The following is a 25164-nucleotide window of genomic DNA, read 5'->3' as shown; positions in this document are numbered from 1 at the left end:
CACCTTAGCTCTAATACCATGTTGAATTTCACACCGCTCTATGATGTTTCAATTAATTTAGCCCAATTCAATTCTTCAATTAGCAATCTTTCTAATAACAATTGATATTCCCAATCATCAATAGTAATTGAACATAGAACAGTAAATGCAATGACAAAGGAGACAATCAACAAATCAACAAGAGACACCAGTTTTGGTCAAAGACCAGGGAAAAATCCCTTAAGGAGGAAAACCCTTAGAAAATTCTTCTTTTATAGATTGTCATAAAATGTTCGGCGGAGAATACAATGAGCCCAATACAAAATCATTTAGTAAAATTAACCCAAATATATCTAGAAATATGTTCCCAACATCAATATAAATCAGAGACAAATTTTCCTATTTGCAGTCAACTCCAGTCAACTGTCAATTTTTTTCCCTAGAGCCCAGCCACGCGAAGGAAGAAGGATGCATGCACATGAGAACTTCCAACTGCACCCTTGAGCTTGCAAGCTTACGGTTACAGCCAAAAACAGCTTTTGACAAGCTTGCGGTTGTGACCGAAAAACCCTAGAACACGTGCAAGCTCCAGGCCCTGTATTTTCAGACCTATACGAACCATTTTCCTCGACCCAGCCTCAGAATTGAACGAACCAATCAATGAAGAAGAGAAGAAGAAGATGCTTAGTGATGTCCAAATGAGCTTGATGTCACTTGTATTTATAGGCTTCCAAGGGTGACCATGTTCCTGTTAGGGTTGCCCTGTCCAAATGTGCATATGTGCGATTTTCTTCACAAGTACAATTTCCCTTGTCCAAATTGAGCTCTTCAATAGTCAAAATTGGTCATCTCAAAAAGAGGAATCTAGACCCATGGTTGAAATTTGTCACTGAGCTTCCAAATTAACACTCCCTCTCATCTAGAGAGAAATTCCAACTGCATCATGTAATAATCATATGTATCATGGTTTCATATCATGTCCCATCTCTGCTCAACTCTATCTATTGAAGCATTCTCAAATATAAAGAAGAAGAATCTTCGAGGAGCCTTACCTACCACCCTCTATAACGTTGAAGAGCACATCTCAATCCAAAACAATATTAGGAAGCATATCTTAACCTAAAACTACATCGAGGAGAAAATCTCAACCCATTATCTCATGGGGGAGCTTAACATCTTAAACCACATTTCTAACAATTGGTGATATCAGGGAGCACATCTCAGCCCATCCTATTGCCCACTGATCTTCCCAATAATGACCCTCAAGAATCATGTGGTAGAACACCTGTATCATAATCAGCTTGGGTTGTACATCCCCAAGTACACTCTCAACCCGTTGGCCAAACAAGGAGCGATAATCCCAACAAGCCCAACTTGTGGGTATGATTCCAACTGGGGTATACTCTACAAATACCAAGATAGGGGAGAAACATCTCAAACCCTATGGCTAAAAAATAGGGGAGAAACATCTATGAACCTATTGTCCAAATACCTCAATCCCAGGAGCCCTACATCTCAATTCCTCACGCTGGGAGCTGAGACAGGGGGGAAATCCGACTCAGTGTTCTCGATTAGTGATACACCTTATCAGGAGGGGTCGCATCCATCAGTCCAAATTGCTCCCTTAAGACCAATAAATTCCCTTTCGGCAAAGCCTTGGTGAAAATATCTGTAATTTTCTCATTTGTCGATATATGATGGAATATAACGGCTACTCTCTGCACCATGTCTCGAATGTAATGATATTGAACCTCTATGTGTTTGTACTTATTGTGAAATATGGGATTCTCTGCTAGACGGATTCCACTCTTTTTGTCACAATATATCACTGTAGTGTCTAGGACCTATTGAAATACCTCTCTAAAGAGCTTCTTCAACCAAACTTCTTCGTGACTAGCCATGTTAGTGGCAATGTACTTTGCCTCAACGGTATGCAATGCTATAGACTTCTACTTCCTGCTCACCCAAGATATAATAGTAGATCCAAGGCTAAAAAAAATTGCATATGCACTCTTCTTGTCGACAACATCTCCTACCTAGTCAACATCAATATATCCATGAATTCGAACATCTCCGGCATAATATCTTAGACTAAGGGCGATCATCCCATGCAAATATCTCAAAATGTGTTTGGCAGCGATCCAACGTGCATGGAGAGGCTCGGCCATGAATTGACTCAACGTGTTCATTGCATAGCATATGTCTGGATAGATGTTCACTAAGAACTTCAGAGCCCCAATCAATTATCTATACTCGGATGGATTCACCAAATCGAGTCTTGCAACTTCTCCACATAACTTCTTGAAATTCATTTCCATCAGTGTGGGCAGCAACTTGCATTCTATCATTCAAAATATCTCCAACAACTTCACGACATATTTTCCTTGTGAAAGAAAAATCTCATCGGGCCTTTGGCACACCTCAAGACCTAAAAAGTGGTTCATGAGTCCACAGTCCTTCATCTCGAATTTAGAGGTTAGTTCTCTCTTACACTTGATCAGCAGGGGCTCACTACCTATCAAGAATATATCATAAACATATAAAACCAAAATCAATAGCATACCTTCCACTACCTTGAAGTAGAGGTTGGGATCGACATTACTTCTCGTGAATGCTAGCTTCACTAAATAACTGTCAATGCAAGCGTACCATGCCCTGGGGGCTTGCTTCAAACCATATAATGTCTTATTCAACCTGCAAACATGTGTCTTTCGATCCTCTACTTCAAATCCGTGTTGTTGCTCAACATACACTTCTTCCTGTAACATGCCATGGGGGAATGTTGTCTTCACGTCCATCTGATGAAGGGTCCATCCTGTGACTTGTGACAAGAGAAACTATCGAACGAATAGTTGTATATTGAGCCATAGGTGAAAATATATCATCATAATCGTCTTCATCTTTTTGGGAGAATCCTCAAGCTGTGAACCTTTCCTTGTATTTCTCAATGCTTCCATCAACTCCACGTTTGATCTTGAATAGCCACTTTGAAGTCGACATAGATTTTCCCTTTGGTCTCAGCACAAAATCCCAGGCAACATTCTTCATTATTGATTCATATTCTTCAGCCATAGCATCCTTCCAATCTTGTTATTTCATGAATTCTTCAAACGTGGGAGGTTCGGCTTGAATCATAGTGCTCATGGATGCAACATATCCCTGGTATCTCCATGGCTTCTTTCTCTCTAAATGATCTTCTAACAAGAACACGTCTCTCGTCATCCTGTAAAGTGTCACAAATCCAAAGTCGCCTCTTCCTGGCAGGAGGATCACATAGAGGAGGATCTAAGGGATCCATGGGCTCCATGGGAACATCAACAATATCTGTCTTGGATTCAAGCACAGAAGGACAGTTAAAAATATTGTCACACGGAATAAGTCGATCTTGCGGACAAGATAGACCTTCCTAGAATCTAAAGAAGACCTAATGACAAGCAAACCAACAAGACACTATCTTTCTCTAAATATGCTTTTATAAACAATGGCAAACAAGTGTTTTTAGGGCCTACCTTAGGTCCAACGCAGGCTTGTGGATGCCCTCGCTCCTTTGATCCAAATGAGCTCCTTTTTACGAATCTGCAAACACAAACAAGGCAAACAAATTAAATAGCACCTGAAAAGCCAATTGCATAAAACATATTTAACATGAAAGTCAAGGAGTCCATGAAACAAATAACATAAGATAGTTGTTGAGAAAAATGAGTTTGATTGTATTAATTCAAAAGAAGAAGAACTTTACAACCTTTGCCTTGACACTGTACAAGCTCCTCCCAGGGTCTAGCAAGAAGTCTCCTCTACTTTGACAAGTTTCACTCACTCCCCAATGAACTCAAAAAGATGTGTGATCTCTCCTCTTAAGCTCAACTAGGAAGTCTTGATTTCACCAACATTTACCCTCAAAAATGTTCAGCTTCTAACCTCCCCAGCAACCAGCCCAATGCATGTATTTATATTGCAATGGAGGGAGGTTACTAGGTCCTCCTTCAAAGGGATAAAGCCCTCCTTCAAAGGGATAGCTCCTCTCATCAAGGGATTAGCTCCTTCTCTTTTGGGATGCATGAACCACCTCAGAGCGAACAATCCACGTCAAAATTCCTTCTAGAAACCTCTATAATTAACCCAAAGTGAGTTTTTTAAGATAAAACTTGCGCCTTTTGACTTTCACAGGGGTCCGCACCTACACCGTTAGGGACAGAGCGGGCAGGTCCGCAGTTTTTGTACACAGAAGGTGCGGGACCGCAGGTGACCATGAGAGAAAGTGCGGAACCAGAGTTATATTGATTTTTAATGTCTTTCTCTCATTTCCAAAGCTTGATTTGAAGAGCTGAGGTCTCAGACTTGCTTAGGAGGACAGTACAAGTGATGATAGACCCATACTGACTGCAAATAATCATGGTGACGATATTTTTGTGTAACAGATTGCCCCCTAAAGTGCGAAGTCTGTAGTAGATGAGGATTTCTTATCATTTAGGAAGAGTGAAGTACTTTATCATTTCGAGGATCATCTTGTGGAGAGCCCGGTTGGAACCTGTAAAAACATTCAATGCAAGATATATATATGAGATCATATCATCGCTGAGGTAGGCATTCCCATACTCAGATCAAAACTGACTAGAAAACTAACTACTGCTCTGATACAGGAATGATCTTGTAAAACATCACAAGTAAAGACTCATGTGGACACAGTATGGACGCAGCCATCTGTTTATGAATAGTCCATTATATAATGAATACAAAATTCCTCGCAGCCTGGATTGTAGAAACTAGATCCAGGGTCTTCATTTCTACTTCCCGAAACAGTACGATTCTATCCATGCGAATAAATGTGTTGATGTTGAACATGGTAGAAACCACTTGATTACCAGTCAAAGATGTAAATTGTTAACAAGTGTGAGAGAAACCACCAGTGATGTCAATGGCTCTCAAAGTACCCAGTACAATCCATGAGATGTGAATAAATGTGTTGATGTCGAACATATCACGGAATCCTTTGATCGAAAGTCAATGATGTAGACTGTCGTCGAAGGCGAGAAACCTGCCATCGAGGCATGCAGATCTCAAGGTACTGACGATTCCTAGATCATCTTTCTAGATAATGAGCTGATGTCGATAGAAAGCGATCCGTCGTAGGCAAGCCCACAACACAAAATCATAGATCAAGTTGAAGAAATTTAGTTGCAAGGACTAACTCAGGGATGGTCAAGATGGATGACAGATATTTTTCAGATGAATGGCTTATTGGCAGTGACCTCTTGAACACATAACGACACGACAGATGGCTTGGTGACAATTGACCCAAAGTTAATACCCAGAAACCGGCTAAAGACTTTCCATGTGGTTTGATCAACTGTTAGGCAAAGGATTTCCCAACCCAGGTGAATAAAAGTGTCGTGTTCAAGAGTGGTTACAAAGTATGACAAACAGGCTCATTTTTCTCTCTTTTCCCCCACCATTTCTGGCAAGTACCTCTTTATTTTTGACAAGCTTGAGGAGGATAACATTTGCTTGATTATAAGCTCATCCTTTGGATGAGTCCAACTTAGTTTAAATTCGAACCCTAAGAAGGAGTGGTTCGTTCCTATTTGTAATTGAACAGGTCCTTTACTGTGAAATTTTAACGAGTCCAGTATAGGAGAAACTCGGCGTTTTTCAATTTTAGAGAGTCTGAAAAACTTAAGAAGACTCCAAGGTTGACCTTTTTCGTAAATTTGTGTCTCCCAAGCCCGAAAAAGTATAAAATAATACTTGAGAGAATCGCTTGATCTTTTACAACCAAGGAGTACTTTTCGTCATTAGTGCCCTTGACTCGAAAAAAGTAAAAAAGCGATCAACGACACGTCGTTTTATAACCAATATCGAATTTGAAACGACAAAAATCCAGCAATCTTTTCATGTTTTTACGGTCAGAAAAGAGCTGTAAGTGGATCGTCTTTTAATTCTGTTTTAACAAGTTTAAAAGAAACACTCGACAATCTTTTCATGTTTTAGGAGTCAGAAAAGAGCTTAAAGATGACTCTACATGTTTTTTCGTCGAAAATGATAGATTTCACCTGAATAATCCTTTATTCTGCACAAAAACACAAACATTACTCATACCTATTCGAAATGGATAAAAACGTCGCAAAATACCTTTTCAAAGTGAAACATAAACAAATTTGCAATTTATTTACCCAAAAAACTTATAAAAAAGGGGTTTTGTCAATTCATTTTTACCATTTGAGTTTGGGTGAGAAAATAGTGCCTTTGCTTAGAAAACTTCCCGTGGAGATTGCGGAAAATTCAACTGTCGGAATCGAGCGCCGTCTTCTCCAGGTAATCCACCTCATCCCACTCTTCATTTTTAACCGTTTAATTTTTTGTTTTAGTCATTTATTTCATTTTTGGGAGGGTTTTTAGGCGCAAAACCCACGCGCGCGGGCCTGCAGGTTTACCATTGCGGGCCTGCGGACGCCGACTTTTTCTCCATTGGGAAAAAGCTCGGGCTCCGCACCTTCCGTGTAGACAAAGTGCGGTCCCACGCACTGTCTAACCTGGAGGGTGTGGTCCTCGCCGCAAGGGTTTTTAACCCAAAAATTTTCAAAAATGGACCACACAAAATATTTTCTAGCATTTTAATTTGTCTTTATACTTGATGCAGAGAGTACATCATGCTAGATTGGCGAGAATGAGAGCATGAAGATGTGCATGCCGCCGCATGGAATCATCAGCCTTCACTTGATGCTTTGAAGGCGTGCGGCTTGTATAAATTCTGGGCCATTCCTGGCATGAGGGCTCAGGTGGATTTTTTACAGTGGCTGGTTGACAGATGGAGCATACAGGACCAGTGCTTCTTCATTGGCGGCCACCAGCTCGAAATCGAGCTGGCGGACATATATTTCTTGACTGGTTTGCCTAAGAGAGGCGAAGACTTGACTCTGCACGGGACTAGGCCAGGTGGTCAGTCTGTCGATAGCCTCTGGCTAGAGTACTGAAACAGCCAGGCTAGAGACAAAGGGATAGACATAAAGACCATATCCCATCCTGAACTCATGGTGATTGCGTTCACTGTCACCAGACTTTGCGGAGCTACCGCATTACATATTGCCACCGGATCCCAGATGCGTATGGCAGTTGATTGCTTCCAAGGCACCATCTTCAACTGGTGCGATGCCGTGTTGGCCAATATGAAAGGCCAACTGACCAGGGCCAAGAACGGACGACTAAAGACCTTTGGTTATGGGGTTTTGGTCATGAGTTTTGGCCTGGAAAGGGTTCCTATGCTGATCCCACAGCACCTTACTGTTGGAGCTGGGCTTCCTCGAGAGCCCAAACTGATGCGATGGGTCGCAGTCATGGCCCGTCACCCAGACGAGAGGACAGAGGTTGCTCGATTCAAACCTGAGTATTTCCAATGGCTGGAAAACCAGGTCTTTTCCATTCAGGACTTCCCTTACGCTGGGATAGATTTTCGTGGTGACCCAGACATGGTTCTTCCACCAGGAGAGCAGTGGGACGAGTCAGGTAAAATCCTTTTCAAAATTTTTCTATTTTAATTTTTGTTATTTTTTCATCGTCTCAAAACTGATAATAAAAATTTTTAAATGCAGATGTGGGTCCACAGCGACCAGCCGCTCTCCGGCCTTACGAGAGGAGGTAACCAGTTGCACCCGCGTCGGCCCCACAGGACGAATCAGCAGAGGTTTTGGCCGAGTTGGAGGGTCATCTCGAGTGCTTGACAGGAGATATTCCTGAGACCACTATAGACGACATTCCTCGTCGACTTCAGCGCTATGTGATTGGAGTCCCGGGACCTTTTAGGAGGTTCCTTTGCAAGGTGGCCCGTGCAGTGGTTTCTTATAGAGATCATCACCAGTGATAGGATGATCGCCTATTGTGGGCACATGTGACATTTTTGTTTTTTGTACTTATCATTTTTGCCGATCATAAGGTGTTTTTCAACCTATGATCGAGGACGATGTATTTTTTGACACACTCCTATATATATATATATATATATATATATATATATCACTATTACCGACTTATCTTGTAAATCATGTTATGGAATGGTTTTAAATTTACATGTATGATTATTGCAAATGTCTATTTAACATTCGAAAAGCAATTGCATCTGCTAATGTATTTAAAGATCTTGGAATATGCTGATATTCAATGTAATCAAATTCACGTTCCAAGAGACGCACTCTCAAAAATAATCTTAATAACACTGGATTTCTAATGGCATACACTCTATTAAGCTGTAATACAACGAGTTCAGAATCTAACCTCACTATCAAACTCTGAATCCCAAATGAAATAGATTCAGACAATAACTCAATCACTGCACTATACTCGGCAATGTTGTTCGTTGTTTGACCGAGGCTTACCCCATGCATAGATACTAACTCGTCAGAGGGCGAATAGATAACCCAAGCTGCGGAAGAGATGTTCCGTGTATTACGACAAGCACCATCATCGAAACCAATGTATGTTTGGAGAGGCATCGACATCTGCAATATCAAGAGTAAAACCAAGATAAGCAGGAATAATGACGAAAAAACACTCTCTAAGCTAAGCACACTGTTTAAACTAAAACACACCAGCTAGAAAGAAAAAACTATCCTAACTAAAAATTTCCATACCCATTCTTTTAAGCATAATACCTCTTCAAGTAAAGGCCATTTCTAGGTTTACCCAAAGAGTCCCCGTCAAAGTCTACCAATTCATAGGCCCCTTTGGCTAGCTTTCGCTTGACAACATAGGGACCATGCCACATAGGAACGAATTTTCCAGCGCCTAATTTATCATTAGCTTGATCATAAACTAAGACTAGATCTCCTTCCGAAAAATTTCGAGGGGTCACATTTCGATCATACTGAGCTTTCATTCGTTTTGCGTGAGTCTCGATCGCCAATGCAACATCACGTCGATTCTCATCTAATTGAGCCAAGTATAACAAACGCTTTTCCTCTTCAGAAGTGGCTGGAAGTAACTCGATGGCCATTTGCAGTGACGGGATTTCGCATTCAATGGGTAACACAGCTTCCAAACCATAGACTAGTTGGAAAGGAGTGAACCCTGTTGATGTTTTTACTGAAGTTCGGTACGCCCAAAGCGCTGAAAATAGCATGTTGTGCCAATTCGACCGATGAATCCCAATGATTTGTCGGATCATGATAACTAAAACTTTGTTGATGGATTCAACCAGACCATTCGCTTGTGGATAATAAGGGGTTGAACTATCGTGACGTAAACCAAGCTGGCCTGTAAGTTCGGTCATCATAATGTTTCGAAAATGGCGCCCATGATCAGTGATTATCACTTGCGGGACACCAAACCTAGCAATTATATGATTGAACACAAAAATTGCAGTTGTCTTGCTGTCTGCCTCAAATGTAGGCATCACCTTGGCCCACTTAGTAAAATAATCTACCGCAAGGATGATATACGCATGCCCCCCAGCCGAGTGAGGGTTACATGTAATAAAATCGATACCCCATTTGGCAAAAGGACCAACGGCAATTATAGGGTGGAGAGGAGCAGGTGGAGCGCGCATCTTACGATCAAAAATCTGGCAGTTGTGGCATTTTCGGACCGCCGTAATACAATCTTTAAATAAATACGGCCAGAAGTAGCCAACGCGCAATATCTTTTGGGTTGTGGCAAACCCAGACATATGACCACCACATGCTCCAGAGTGACAGTCATTTAGAACCCTTTCAGCTTCCTCGTGAGTTAAGCAACGTCGAAAAACAGAGTCTGCCCCATGGCGATAAAGAGTATCTCCAATAATCCTGAATTGTTGGGACTGGAATCGAATTTTCCGACGTTCTGACCTTGAAATTTCTGGCCGAAAGGATTGGGTCTGGAGATAAACAATGATATCCCCATACCACGGATCTAAAGTGCTGATTAGAAACAAGGATTTGTCCGCAATGGGTTCCTCCACCACAGTTTCCGTGTCAGCACGAGGGAAGTCACACATTAACTCTGCAAAAACTAAAGATTTCTTAGACTTAGATTTCTCAAATTCCAAGTCGAACTCCTGCAGGATAACGATCCATTTAGAGTACTTGCCCCCTAGCAATTGCTTGGTCAAAATGTAGATCATAGGGTTGCAATCTGAAATTACCGTAGTTTTACGTAGTAAAATGTAGTGACGAAAACGTTGGACAGCTTGAACGGCTGCCAATGCCAATTTCTCCACATGTGAGTATTTTAGCTCAGTTGGATTTAAATTTTGACTAAGGTAATATATCACATGTTCCGTTTCGAATTCATCTTCCTGAACTAAAACCATTCCAATGGTGGAATGAGAGGCGGCGAGATACAAGAAGTAATCATGGTTGTAGTTGGGAGGATGCAACAACGGTGCATGGGTCAACGCGTGTTTGAGTGCATCAAAAGATTTCTGAGCTATCTCATCCCAATAGAATGGTGTATTTTGTTTCAAAAACTGGGTAAAACCCTTTGTAACCTCGGCGTAGTTAGGAATGAATCGTCGTAAAAAGTTTGCTTTCCCCTGCAAACTTTGGAGTTGGCGAAGACTCGAAGGAGGAGGCAATTTGATGATAGCTTCGACCTTCGAGGGATCAATGCGAATGCCGGCTTTCGAAACTACAAACCCCAGCAATCGACCCATTTCTATACAGAAGACACATTTGTGTGGGTTCAACCGAATCCGATAATGCCTACACCTCATAAAAATTGCTCGTAAATGGACGAGGTGATCAGCTCGATGTAATGAATGAGCAGGCAAGTCATCGAGATACGGTTGCACAATGTGTTTGATGTCATGAAACGCATAAGACATCGCCCTTTGAAAAGTTGCTCCGGCATTCTTAAGCCCAAAAGGTAATTTGCAATAAGAAAATGTCCCCCATGGACAAATGAAAGCCATTTTTGGTTGATCGGCAGGTAGAATGTTGATTTGATTGTATCCAGAAAAACCGTCCATAAAGGAAAATATTTCGCTGCCGGCACAATCATCAATGATTTGATCGATATAGGGAGTTGGGTAATTGTCCTTTGGACAGGCTCGATTAATGTCCCTATAGTCGATGCATATTCTTATTGTTCCCTGCTTTTTGTTAACCGGAACAATATTCGATACCCAATCCGTTAACGGGATCGGATAAATGAAACCTGCTTTCAATCATTTTTCAACTTCTGCTTTAATTGCAGCAACTTTTCGTGGGTGAATCTGACGCAAACGTTGCCGGACGGGTTTAGCATCCGGGTAAGTCTTGATCTCATGAACAACAATCGCGGGATCAATTCCTGGCATTTCCTCATAGGACCAGGCAAACACGTCACGGAATTCTTGAAATAGGGCCTTATATATTTGAATTTCGTCATCTGTACACGAGGCACCTATATGAATGTTCTCAACAATTCCGGGCTTAACCGAAATGTCAATAGGAATAGTTCGAGAGATGTTTCCCAAATTTAACTCTGAATCGGGATGTTTCATTGGATTCTGAGGTTCCTTGACATATTCAGTTGTAAAAATTGATGAGAAATCATTTTCAAAACGATCATCCTCAGGTAAAAATGAAGATCTGTGATGGAGATCTTCCCATGGTAAATCATCTACACATAGGATTTCACGAATTTTCTCATCAGAGTGAACAAGTTCAGAAAACATAGTTAAATCCAAGGTTGATGTGAAAAGTGATTCCTCACGGACCACATTCATTAAGTCATTTTCGATTGAACATGGGTTGGCAAAAGACTGCACGGCTTCATAAGCAATTTCATATGGACTCAAAGGCATGGCATTACCAAATGAGTCTATCTCAGATTCAGAAGGGACAATCCAAGGATCATCATAAATAATGGTGTCTGATGTAATCATATGAATGGTTGCAAATGAAGATGATGCGTTGATTGGAGGAAAAGGAAAAGTTCCCAGTAAACCGACATCTTTAACTAATCCTACTCCAACATCCTTATATGGGATAGTCGTTTTACCAACATGTTGAATACTCTCCGAAGAGGCTGGGTCGGATGAAAAGTAAGCCAGCTGGTCTATTGTTACGATCTTTCCATTGTGTGGAAACTTTATTACTCGAAAGACCGATGAAACGACCGTTGTCATAGCGTAAGACCAACTTCGACCCAAGAGAAGGTTGTAATCTAGAGGGGCATCAACCACCTCCACATCTAGACTAACGGTTTTTCCTTCAACCCCTATAGGCAAATCCTGTAGAATGCCAAAAGGATGAAACCCACGGCCATCAAAGGCTTTAGAATCGTCGGGGATTGATTTAGCGAAGGAGAACCAAGCGATCTCCAACACTGTATCGACATAATACACGTTGAGGCTCCCTCATCAATTACAGTCCGATGAATAGGTCTGTTTTTTACTATCACTGGAATCTGGAAAGCCATTTGATGAGGCAAACGCGGTGTACTATTTTCTAGATCGAAGATTATTAGGTTCAGGTCCTGAACATCAACAACTCCTATAGCCGACAAAAGTAATTTATGTTGTGCTGGACATGATTGCAGCACTTCCAAAGCCGACATTGCTGGGGGTGAAACAGCTAAATCCTCAACAATGTTATAATTCTGAGCCGCTCTTGCATGTGGATTGAAAGCTGACTTTCGAAGTATACCCTTGGCAGGCGGTTTGATTACCAAGTCTGGATTAGGTTTCTCGATCTGTAGTGGATCGGAACCGGGAGCTGAGGTTGATGGATTAGAATGAGAAGATTCTGCTTCTTTACCATCAACAGGACTTTTACTACCATAATCTTGCGATCGAGTCGCAATCCTAACATGGGACATCATCAGTATGGGTTCTTCATTGGCGTTCGAGGATGAACCTATCATCTTACTGCCTTGAGCCGGAAAAGGATCCTTCAAAACAGCAGGAGTTTGGGAACCCTTGACAATCTTCGCAACCTCTGCACGATGAGGGCAGTCTCTTGTAAAATGTTCATCGTCACAAATGAGACAAGGATAACGAGGTTTGCGCTTTTCATCATTGGATTCCGCCTTTTCAGGTTTCTCCTTTGAACTTTTGTCTGTTTTATTCTTCTTCTTTCCTTTCTTCTTCCCACCGGATTTTGATTTGGCTGTAGATGACTCTACAACGTGAATATCGGCAGAAATCTCTGCAGAAGAATCTCCTGTTGGGGAATCAGGCAAGGTTATGATAGGGGAAGAATTCTTGGAAGACTTCTTCTTACTTTTAGTGTTAACCGTGCCAATCATACCATCGACGGCATGAGATCCCGAAGGAGCTGCAGTGATTTGATTTTGCTTGGGAAGATCGGGGATTTTTTCGTGTAACGTACCCGACTGAGTATAGACCAAGTCAAGGTACTGTGCTTGAGCAATTACTTGCTCCTCAGTAACAACTCCGGCTTTAGCAACATCTTCAGTGATCTTTGGCAACAAAGATTTTACAAACCACTCAGCCAAGATTTGATCCAGAATAAATACCTTCACTAAATGTCGTCGACGTCTCCACTCATGAATATGATCTGAAATGTAAGTGGATGTCGATTGTTTTAGCGAAGTTAAAAATTCCGTGCCATTGTCATATCGGACTGGCAACTGAAAATGAGTTAAAAACGAGTTAGCTAACTGACTAAAATTATAAAAAGTGCCTCGCGGTAACTCAATGTACCACTTGGCCGCGAGACCAATTAGAGTGTGCTGGAAAAGTCTAAGACGGATCGAATCATCTGTAATGGAGTTAGACGCACACCAAGGTGGTAAGTCATCACATGGTTTGACGGGTCCTCTCCTGATTTACCTTCGAACTTGGGAATGTCACTGGGCAACTTATTCGGCATTGGTGGCCAAAACGGAAGATAATTAATGGGATCGTTCGTTAGGCGCGACAAGTCAGGTAAGTCCAAAGTTGCGATAAACGGTAACTGCCGATTAGGATCCCTAAAACTCTGGGTCATGAGACCAGCCCCAGGAGGAGGATATCCAGGATAACTAGGAATAGGAATGGCGTTCGGGATATTGTATCCTCTCGGAAAACCAGGATTAACCGGACCGTACTGGGGTTGTTGAGGTTGTTGATAAGTGTACCCAGGATACGGTTGATACTGATAGACTGGCTGTTGCACAGTAGGACCGAATTGGTACTGTCCCTGGTACGGTTGATAAGTGAATTGTGGTTGACTTGTGACAACCGTACTTAAACCAGGTTGTCCTACAGGCATCTAAATCGAAGTTTGAATCGTAGATCCAGACGGTGGTAAAGATGTCTGAGGAGTAGATATAGGAACAGTAGAAACCGGAGCTGTCGATACTCCAGAAGTAGGTGGGGTAGATTGAACAGATGTTGCGGCAGTTGTAGCAGTCGTTTGAGGCGGAGTACGAGGTGTACTAAGCCCAAGCTGAGAAACTACCGAAGGTACAGAAGTTTGAATGTTAGACTGGACTGGTTGCTGGGGTGAACCAGAAACTAAGGGTTGTCCAGTTTGAGATGACAATTGTACACTTGGCTGCAACACCTGTTGGGTTTGCGATGGATCCCACACTATATTCATTCCGGGGTACTGACCCATAACAGGTTGAGAATACTAAGGACCATAATCGGATTGAGGGTAGAATTGATAATTGAAAGGTACATTTCCCGTTCCTTGAACATACGTTTGACCTTGGGGTGGTTGGAAACCTTGGTTCGAGTATTGACCTTGGGGTTGATACCCTTGAGGCAGATACTGATACTGGGGTTGACCTTGAGGTATAAATTGATACTGGGGTTGACCTTGGGGTACATATTGAGTCTGGGGTTGACCTTGAGGAACGTACTGTCCCATAGGTATGTACTGTCCTTGAGGTTGCCCCCTAGATGCAAATTGTGTACCTTGAGGTTGCCCCCCAGGCGTTAATTGAGGCTACCCCCTAGGCGGTAACTGGCCACATTGAGGTTGAGGATTGGGAATAGAACCTGACATCATAAGAATGTCTTCTACGCTCAACGGCTTAGTACCATTGTTTCCAGTTAATAACCCTTGCTCAATGGGTTGAGGAGATGCTCCCGAAAAAGTACCAGAAAGAGACTGATACCCGGAGGGAACAGAAGGACCGCCGTACAAAAAAGATTCGAGCGATTGAGAAAACATGGATGACTGTCCTACCATATTGACGGGAGTATAAAAACCTCTAGGTGTTGGATGATAACGAGCACGAGGTGGTGAAAAACTTAACCCTGAGTTTTCTAGAAAATTAGTCAAAGAAAGATACCAAGAACTACTCCTAGGTGGACTGTAAAAAATTGATTCACGCTCCCTTAGCTCAATAACAGGTTGATTTTCAGGGATAGGGATGCCTACTTCTTCTTCCAGAGCAAGTTCTTCAATAGCAATAAGTCCAGAAGGAACATCTTGGGTGATTACTCTTTCTACCCTAGGTGAACCAGGACCACTAGAAGTTGGAGAAACAAACCCCGATGTCGGAGTAGCAGCAAATTCACTTTCAGGCTCGGATATTTCGGGTTCTTCACCTATATCACTAGTAGATGAAAAGCTACCAGTGATTTCGGAGACAGACACTGACTGTGGATTATAATCTGCTACTAACGGTTGAAAATCAGGATGTGCTATCAAAGAAGATTCTCCTTCCTCAGGTGACCCAACTCTACTGTCTCCAGGAGTTACGAGGACTTTCAAGCCTTCGAGTTGGCTTGGTACTTCCTCATGAGGTTGGCCCCGAAGTCTACGGGACTTCCTCAGTAACTCAGCCACGTTTACAAACTCAGGAGACTGGCCTCGAAGTCTACGGGACTGTCTTGGTAATTCAGCCACAGTTAAAGACTTGTAACTACTTCACACGCAAACAAAGTAAAATCTCAATGAAAAGCACTTAAAGTCTCTAAAGAACCAAACAAATTTGAATCACACGCCTAAAGAATCTAGGAGATCAAACACACAAACAGTAACTTTCCGGACTGAAAACACTAGTTGGTGATGAAATGCAACATCGCAGAGTTCAATATAGAAATGGCGGTTGGAACAGTTACCCCGGCAACCTGCTTAATGAATAGACTGGCACAAGTTCCTCCACTTAACCGTCTCGAGTGAAGTGAACCCCCCAGAAAATACAAGTGAGTCTAGCCGACGTCTGCTCCAGGTACAGTGGGATCTTCCCACCACTGTCACCTCAGGAAGAGTCCTAAAGAATATGGCCACTAAGGTTACCAACTGAGACAAATACACCTGGGGGAACAGTCTACGATCCGATACGCACGCAAGGGCAGAGTAGCAAGCTCAATCCCCTTGAAGGCTCCTTGACATAATCCAAGGTTTACCAACAAGTGACCCCAGGCTCCTCGACAATCGTTAATCCGAGGTTTACCATTTTTAATACGTGAATATCTGGCATTCCCAATGAGGAAGGATTGATTCCCCACTGGTTCGGACACGATCTCGTGCTTCTCCTTTAAGAGGAGCTTTCCCAGAGCATAAATGCAACAATTGGATTTTTTCCCTACCACAAGATACAGCTACTTGTTTGTTTTTACTGTCTTGGAGAGTTAATTACTCTCTTACTCCAAGACACTAGCCTAAGCTAAGTTGGTGTATCAGAGCCCTAGAAATAAAAAGTTACTAAGTGAATTTTACTTTAAGTGTTAATTTTAGTGGTTTTTGTTTAAGTCCAAAGGTGCGGAGATGAAACTCGTGGTATGAAGACTCGACTCAAAATCACTAAAAATGCACCTAAGATGATCTAAACAATCTTTTTCTCTTCGATGAAATTCTAAACTAAGAAAGAGTTTGAGAATGCAAATACTTTGTAAACACAAATCTTTCTCAATTAAACAAATTAAAAGAAGAGCTTTTCCTTTCCAAAGCACTCAAAAAACGAGACAACTAGTTATTTCACAAAAATTTCCCTTTTTCGTTTCAAAGCACTCAATCGCTACAAAAACAAACTTTTTCCAAAAGAGATTTTTATATTTTTTAATAAAACACTCAAAACTAATGAAAATGACTAACTTTGAGAGCTACAAACTATAAAAACCTATTTGAAGTCAAAGCCTACTAAAAGTCTTTTTTAAGGATGTTTTACTCAGCTAGATGCAAGCTAAGGACTAATTTATGCAGAAGCACAAATCAGTCAAGAACAACCAATTTCGTTTTCTTTTTGAAAATGAAAATCCAAACTCTTAAACACAAGCTTTTCGAAGTTTTGTAAAGAGAAAACTCAAAGCGGATTCCTCAAACAAGGGAGATTTCATAAATGGTCAGAATCATAAGAAGGATGGTAGACACTAAGGTGATCTGAAGTCCCTACAGCTTCTAAGCTCAGATCCACTACACAACCAAAATGAAAAACAAACCCAACAAGCAAAACTCCTAGGAATTTCACCTAAAACCCTAACACTAACGAAATCAATCCAAGGAAAGCTTCTGACAAGTTATACGCAGGTCTGGGCAGTGGATAACAATTTCTAAACACAAACTAAGCTGACTAACAGAGGAAATCTTAGGGTTTTCAAAATTTTGACAGGGTCCGCAGGCCCACAGTTGGCACAGGTGCAGTCCCGCTCTGTGCTAAAAACCAAGCTGCGGGTAGGTACGCACTGTGTCAAACGGATAGGGTGCGGTCCTCTCCCAAAGCTATGAAAAACAAAAAATAACCCTGGATCTACAGACTCTACCCAATTTTACACACAACAAGCCAAAAACAGAAACAAAAATAGAGTTTCTCCGGTCAAAGTAAAAACAAGGAAAACAATCAAGTCCCCAGTGGAGTCGCCATTTTGTCACATGGAATAAGTTGATCTTGCGGACAAAATAGACCTTCCTAGAATCTAAAGAAGACCTAATGACAAGCAAACCAACCAGACACTATCTTTCTCTAAATATGATTTTATAAACAATGGCAAACAAGTGTTTTTAGGGCCTACCTTAGGTCCAACGCAAGCTTGTGGATGCCCTCGCTCCTTTGATACAAATGAGATCCTTTTCGCGAATCTGCAAACACAAACAAGGCAAACAAATTAAATAGCACCTGAAAAGCCAATTGCATAAAACATATTTAACATGAAAGTCAAGGAGTCCATGAAACAAATAACATAAGATACTTGTTGAGAAAAATGAGTTTGATTGTATTAATTCAAAAGAAGAAGAACTTTACAACCTTTGCCTTGACGTTGTACAAGCTCCTCCCAGGGTCCAGCAAGAAGTCTCCTCTACTTTGACAAGTTTCACTCACTCCCCAATGAACTCAAAAAGATGTGTGATCTCTCCTCTTAAGCTCAAATAGGAAGTCTTGATTTCACCAGCATTTACCCTCAAAAATGTTCAGCTTCTAACCCCCCAGCAACCAGCCCAATGGTTGTATTTATAGTGCAATGGAGGGAGGTTACTAGGTCCTCATTCAAAGGGATAAAGCCCTCCTTCAAATGGATAGCTCCTCTCATCAAGGGATTAGCTCCTTCTCTTTTGGGATGCATGAACCACCTCAGAGCGAACAATCCACGTCAAAATTCCTTCTAGAAACCTCTAGAATTAACCCAAAGTGAGTTTTTTAAGATAAAACTTGTGCCTTTTGACTTTCACAGGGGTCCGCACCTACACCGTTAGGGACAGAGCGGGCAGGTCCGCAGTTTTTGTACACAGAAGGTGCGGGACCACACATGAACATAAGAGAAAGTGCAGAACCAGAGTTATATTGATTTTTAATGTCTTTCTCTCATTTCCAAAGCTGGATTTGAAGAGCTGAGGTCTGAGACTTGCTTAGGAGGACAGTACAAGTGATGATAGACCCATACTGACTGCAAATAATCATTGTGACAACATTTTTGTGTAACAAATATCCATATCATCATTCTTCTTCTCAGGAGGACGCAAAGGAAGGTCCCTTGCTTTTCCAAGTGCAATGCATTAGAGGAAATTTTAGCCTAAGAGTGCCCATGAAATTTTCACGTAATTTCCATGTTATAATATGTAGACCAATCAAAATCTCTTAAATTTAAAGAGGTACATGTAAATATTTTGGAGGGAAAATAAGAAAAACAACTTTTTTTAATTGTATTTTTGGTTTATCTCCTTATAGGTTTACTCAAATTTCAAGTGTAGACACTCGTTGGATGAGGAATTAAATTCCACATCCAACGAGTACCCATTATGCATACTTTTGAGAAGACCCACATTGATAAAAATTAAAGATACAATAAAAAAACGTGTTCAACATGTTTTTTTAATGTACCGTCATTTTTATCAATGTGGGTCTTCTCAAAAGTATGCATGATGGATTCTCGTTGGATGCAGAATTTAATTCCACAGCGATCAAGCGTCTAAACTTCAAATTTGAGCAAATCTATAAGGAGATAAGCTAAAAATACAATTAAAAAAAGTAGTTTTCTTATCTTCCCTCAAAAATTCATAACTCTTATTTTATTATTTTAACTATTATTTTATTATTTTTCCTTAGGAGGCCATTTTTAGGCTTAAATTTCCTCTAATGTCTTCATCGAATGTTACATCCCTACTAATTTCAACCTTCCTTTGACCAAGAATAATTATTCTAAATGCTTTAGAATTTTCATAATATCCAATGAATTGTTGTCCAATGCTTGATGAAGTACCCTGTTTTGAACATATACAGCAGCCTTCATTGCTTCTCCCCAAAGGAACTTCGACAACTTTTGATCATGGAGCATGGCACTAGTGACTTCTATAATAAACATGTTCTTTCTTTCCGTTACTCCATTTTGTTTGAGAGTATATGGCACAATTGTCTCTTTCTTGATACCTTCCCTCTTGCAAAAATCAATGAACTCCTTTGAAGTGTACTATCCGCCATTATCCGACCTCAATATCTTGATTTTCTTCCCTGTTTGATTTTCAACCAAAGCTTTGAACTCCTTGAACATTTCGAAGGCTTCATCTTTGTGCTTTAAATAATATATCCACTTCTTTCTTGAGAAATCATCATTGGATGTGATGTAGTAAACATGGCCACCAATACAATGCACGGGCCTCAAACCACATATGTTAGAATGAATGAGATGGAGGATGTCATTCACCTTGTTCTCGCTAGAGGGGAATGGCACCCGTGTCTTCTTTCCACTGGCACAACCTAGACACACTCCATCATGTTGGGCTTGAACATCGAGAATATCATAGACCAATTTCTTCATTTTCGGAAGAGAATCATAATGTAGATGGGCCAATCTTCGGTTCCATAACTCACTTAGATGATTAGTATCATGGACCAATGGTAGAAGAGTTCTTCCAGTGAATCTATAGAGTCCTTAAAATCTCGATCCCAATGTGAATGCATCTCTCATAGGTGATCCAACATGACATGTAAAAAAATTTCCCTTAATGAAGGCAACCCTCATCCCTTTGTCTTCCAAAGCAGATATTGATACCAAATTCTTCTTCAGTCCCGGAACATACATGACATCATGGAGCAAAACAGATTCCCTAGAATCCAGATGAAATTTGATGGACCTAAAGCCTATAACGAGATTAGTGGAGTTGTCTCCAAGAATAATTTTCAAATTTGGCTCCCTCTCTACCAAATTAGAGAGAACTTCCTTATATCCAAAGAAATGATGAGTGGCCCCACAATAAATCAATGAACTATCCCATGAATCTGGAGGAGAAGAACTAGTGAGAGCATAAATAAGAATATATTTAGATCGATTGCCAACATTATTTTCATACCTGGAGTATCTTGACTTCTTTTGAGGATGAAAATCTTCTTCATGATCACTTGGAGCATCCCTTCTTCTTCTTTCATCTCTTCAATTGCGATCATTCCTTCTGTCATCTCTTCTTCTTTGCTCATCAAACCTATTATTGTTGCTTTTAGTGTTGTAGCATGGACCATTGTTCTTATCGATTCAATCTCGAGAATAATGACCCTTCTTGTGACAATTGTAGAATTTAATGTGAAATAATGCGCTATCATTCCCTCTTTTTATTTCGAGGAGGGGGTTTTCTTGAGTTTGATGGACCTCTTTGTCCTCTCTTGTTATTGTTTTTAGTTACGAATGAAACAGACTCTCCTTCTTCATGCTTTTGTATCCTTCCTCTTGATATTATCCTTGATTCTTCTTTAGTGAGATTTCCAACAATCTAATCAAATGACAGGAAGGTATTGTTGTTTCTTATAGTAGTAATGAAGGTTTCCCAAATGGGAGGGAGACCTCTAAGAGTTAAAATCGCTAATTCCTTATCAAACACAGTTTTCCCAACTCTTTTTAATTGATCTTTAAGGTGAGATATCCTCATAATGTAGGATTGCACAGACTCTTCTTTATTCATATTCATGTTTGTGAGTTGATATTTCAAGGAGATTATTTCATTCAAATTGTTGACTTCATACATGTAGACTATCTTATCATGCATGTCCTTAGACCTCCTCAATTTTCCAACATATGCAAGGAAATTATCTTGTAAACCATCAACTATAATTTTCTTTACTTTTAATACACCTTTCTCGTACTTGTTCTTGGTAGCAGTTGAAGAATTCTCTGGAGGCTCGTGTACTTTTCCTTGAATGTATTCCAAAACATCATTATTATCAGCTATGATCTCCAACCTAATTTTTCATGCAACAAAGTTAGATGAGTCACCCAATTTCTCATGTTCCTTGAAGAAAGAGGAGGACATCCTGACTTGGCTAGATAGACTCCTTCAACCTTCCAAAGATGATCGCTTCAATGCTTGTCTCCTTTTGGGATTGTCCTTCACCTTAGCTCTAATACCATGTTAAATTTCACACCACTCTTTGATGTTTCAATTAATTTAGCCCAATTCAATTATTCAATTAGCAATCTTTTTAATAACAATTAATATTCCCAATCATCAACAGTGATTGAACATAGAACAGTAAATGCAATGACAAAGGAGACAATCAACACATCAACAAGAGACACTAGATTTGGTCAAAGACTAGGGGAAAACCCCACAAGGGGGAAAACCCTTTGAAAATTCTTCTTCTATAGATTGTCACTTGTATTTATAGGCTTCCAAGGGTGACCATTTTCCTGCTAGAGTTTCATGTCCAAATGTGCATAAGTGGGATTTTCTTCATAAGTGCACTTTCCCTTGTCCAAATTGAGCTATTCAATTATCAAAATTGGTCCTCTCAAAAAGAGGAATCTAGACCTGTGGTTGGAACTTGTCACTGAACTTCCAAATTAACACTCCCTCTCATGTAGGGAAAACTCCAATAGCATCATGTAATAATCATATGTATCATGTCATCATATCATGTCCCATCTCTGCTCAACTCTATCTATTGAATCATTCTCAAATATAAAGAAGAAGAATAATCGGGGAGACTTATCTGCCACCCTCTATAATGTTGAAGAACACATCTCAATCCAAATAATATCAGGAAGCATATCTCAACCTGAAACTACATTGGGGAGCACATCTCAACCCAGAATCTCATGGGGGATCTAAACATCTTCAACCCCATATCGAGCAATAGGTGATATAGGGGAGCACATCTCAACCCATCCTATTTCCCATTGATATTCCCAACAATGACCCTCAAGATTCATGTGGTATAACACCTGCATCATAATCAGCTTGGGTTGTACACCCCCAAGTACACTCTCAACCCATTGGCCAAACGGGGAGTGGTAATCCCAACAAGCCCAGCTTGTGGGTATGATTCCAACTGGGGTATACTCTGTAAAGACCAAGATAGGGGAGCAACATCTCCAACCCTATGGGTAACAGATAAGGGAGAAACATCCCCAATTGTCTAGAGATCCCTCAACTCGAGGAGCCCTACATCTCAATTCCTCACCCGGGGAGCTCAGACAGGGGGGAAGAGTCAACTCAATGTTTTCGATCAGTGATGGCCCTTATCAGGACAGGTCACATCCATCAATCCAAGCTTCTCTCTTAAGACTAAGAACTTCCCTTTCGAAAAATCCTAGGTGAGAATATATGAAATATGCTGATTTTTCGATATATGATGGAATCTAACGACTCCTCTTTGTACCATGTCTCGAATATAATGATATTGAATCTCTATGTGCTTGGAATTGTCATGAAATACAAGATTCTCTACCAAATGGATCTGTTGGGTCCCTATAATACTAGTGATTACCCCATTACTATTGTAGTTATACCCCTTATTTATATTGTTGTGCCCCTATTACCCCCATATTGTTATTTATGTGCCCCATAGAATCCCTCTATTGTTATTTTTGTGGCTTTATATTATTATTGTTAGGTCGGCTGGATTATATTGTGACTCCTTAGACTCCTATATATAGAAAGGAGGTTTTGTCATTTGTATCATCCAAGAATTGTTCATTTATGTAATGTAAAGGAGGTTTCCCCCTCGAAAAGGCTGAATTCTAAGGCGTTGATCTTTCTTTTCTATCTTTTCTTGAGCTGGTTTCATAACATTTGGTATCAGAGCTTTGGATTCTAGGGTTTCGCTGCTCCAAACAGGTCATCATGGCATTTTCGCTATAACTTTTTTTCTGTGACGTTTCAGAAGTCGCAAAAAAAACCCATTTGAGAAGAAATCGCACTGAACCTTGGGTCCGAATTTCAGATCTTTTCGCGCGATATTTGCGAAGATATGCTCTGAGGAAGTTGGTCTTTTTACAGACTCCTGAATTACATTCAAAACAGGTGACCTAGGGAAAATCGTCATAACTTTCTCTCTGGGGATCGGATTGAAATTTCGTAAGAAGGTACAAAAAGAGGACGGATTTTAGTTTCTTGTATATCTGTTTCAGAACCAAAGGTCGAAAATTGTACACGTGGCACTTCATACAAGTTCACTCTTCTGAAAAGGTCTATAATCAGGTCATCTTGGGAGATTGTGCATAACTCTTTTTTGGAGAATCCAATTTGGATCAGACTGGTGGCATTGGAAAGAGGACACAGAGAGCTACTACAGGTCGCAATTTCAGAACTAGATGATTGGAAAGTACAGAGATACATCAGAGGCAATATCAAGCTCCTACAAAGTGAAAAAAGGTGTGTAGATTTTTTTTAAATTTTTGCTTAAGCTTGGTTTGAAAATTTATTTTGAAGGAATTCAAAGGGCATAGTAGAGCATTATTATCGGTAACTGATGCCCGAGGAAAGAAAATGCAAACACCTAGTAAGGAACCTGAAAACTCTAGCATGACTCATGAAGAAGAGGAAGAAATGCAACATGATATATCAAAATTACAAAACCAAGTGCAACAACTGTCCCTTGCACAAAAAGGAACATAATCTAAGATGGATGGTTTAAAGAAAGATGTAGAAGCTAAGATGGATGGTTTAAAGAAAGGTGTAGAAGCTAAGATGGACTGTTTAAAGAAAGGCGTAGAAGCTAAGATGGATGGCATGGAAGCTAAGGTGAATGGCATGGACGCTAAAATTGATGGCATGGATGATAAGATGGAAGAATTGAAGATAAATATGAATAAGTTGCTACAAGAAATGGTCACTAAGGGTGAAAGAGTACTAAAGGAAACTCATGATGAGAACAAAAGAAATGTTAATCATGATTCCATAGACTCTAATGTTGGATCGAAGACTCACCATGTTCCAAAAATCGATATGAGGAAGTTTGATGGCAAGGATCCCGCCACATGGATATTACAGATGGAGCAATTCTTCGATCTCAATAATGTGCAAAACACACAAAAGGTACGTATGGAAACTTTATATTTGGAACCAAATCAGTTTGTATGGTATCAATGGCTTTGTTCTCGTAAACAATTTATCACTTGGCAATTTTTACGGAAGAATTGATAGCACATTATGAGGATACAAAAAGCAACACTTTTTTTAGCCAATTGATAAGTCTCAAACAAAAGGGTTCAATAATGGAGCACATTGAGGAGTTCCAAAAATTGAACATAAGGGTAAAAGATATTCCAGAGGAGCATAGGATTGATGTGTTCATAGGGTCTTTAAAGGATAATATCCAACATGATGTGCGCCTTTGGGAACCTGATTCATTAGAGAAGGCATTCAGGTTAGCAAGAAAAATGGAAAGCAAAATTATGGCAACTAGGAAGCATACCATTCACAACTATAAAGATGGAAGTGTTGTTGCCCATAGTCTTCCACAACCTACAAGGTTGACACCACAACAATTGGAAGAAAAAAGAGCAAAAGGGCTTTGTTACAATTGTGATAGCAAATACACAAAAGGTCATAAGTGTGCTGAGAAGAAATTATTCTACATAGATTGTGAAGAGGAAGAAGAAAAGGAGCAAGAAAGGTCAAAAGAAGAGGA

The sequence above is a fragment of the Pinus tabuliformis genome, chromosome Q, assembly GCF_031772625.1.
Source record: "Pinus tabuliformis cultivar Carrire ecotype Pingquan chromosome Q, CPIR1, whole genome shotgun sequence".
NCBI lineage: Eukaryota > Viridiplantae > Streptophyta > Pinopsida > Pinales > Pinaceae > Pinus > Pinus tabuliformis.
The sequence above is the reverse complement of the archived record's forward strand: the minus strand, read 5'-3'. Positions refer to the sequence as shown.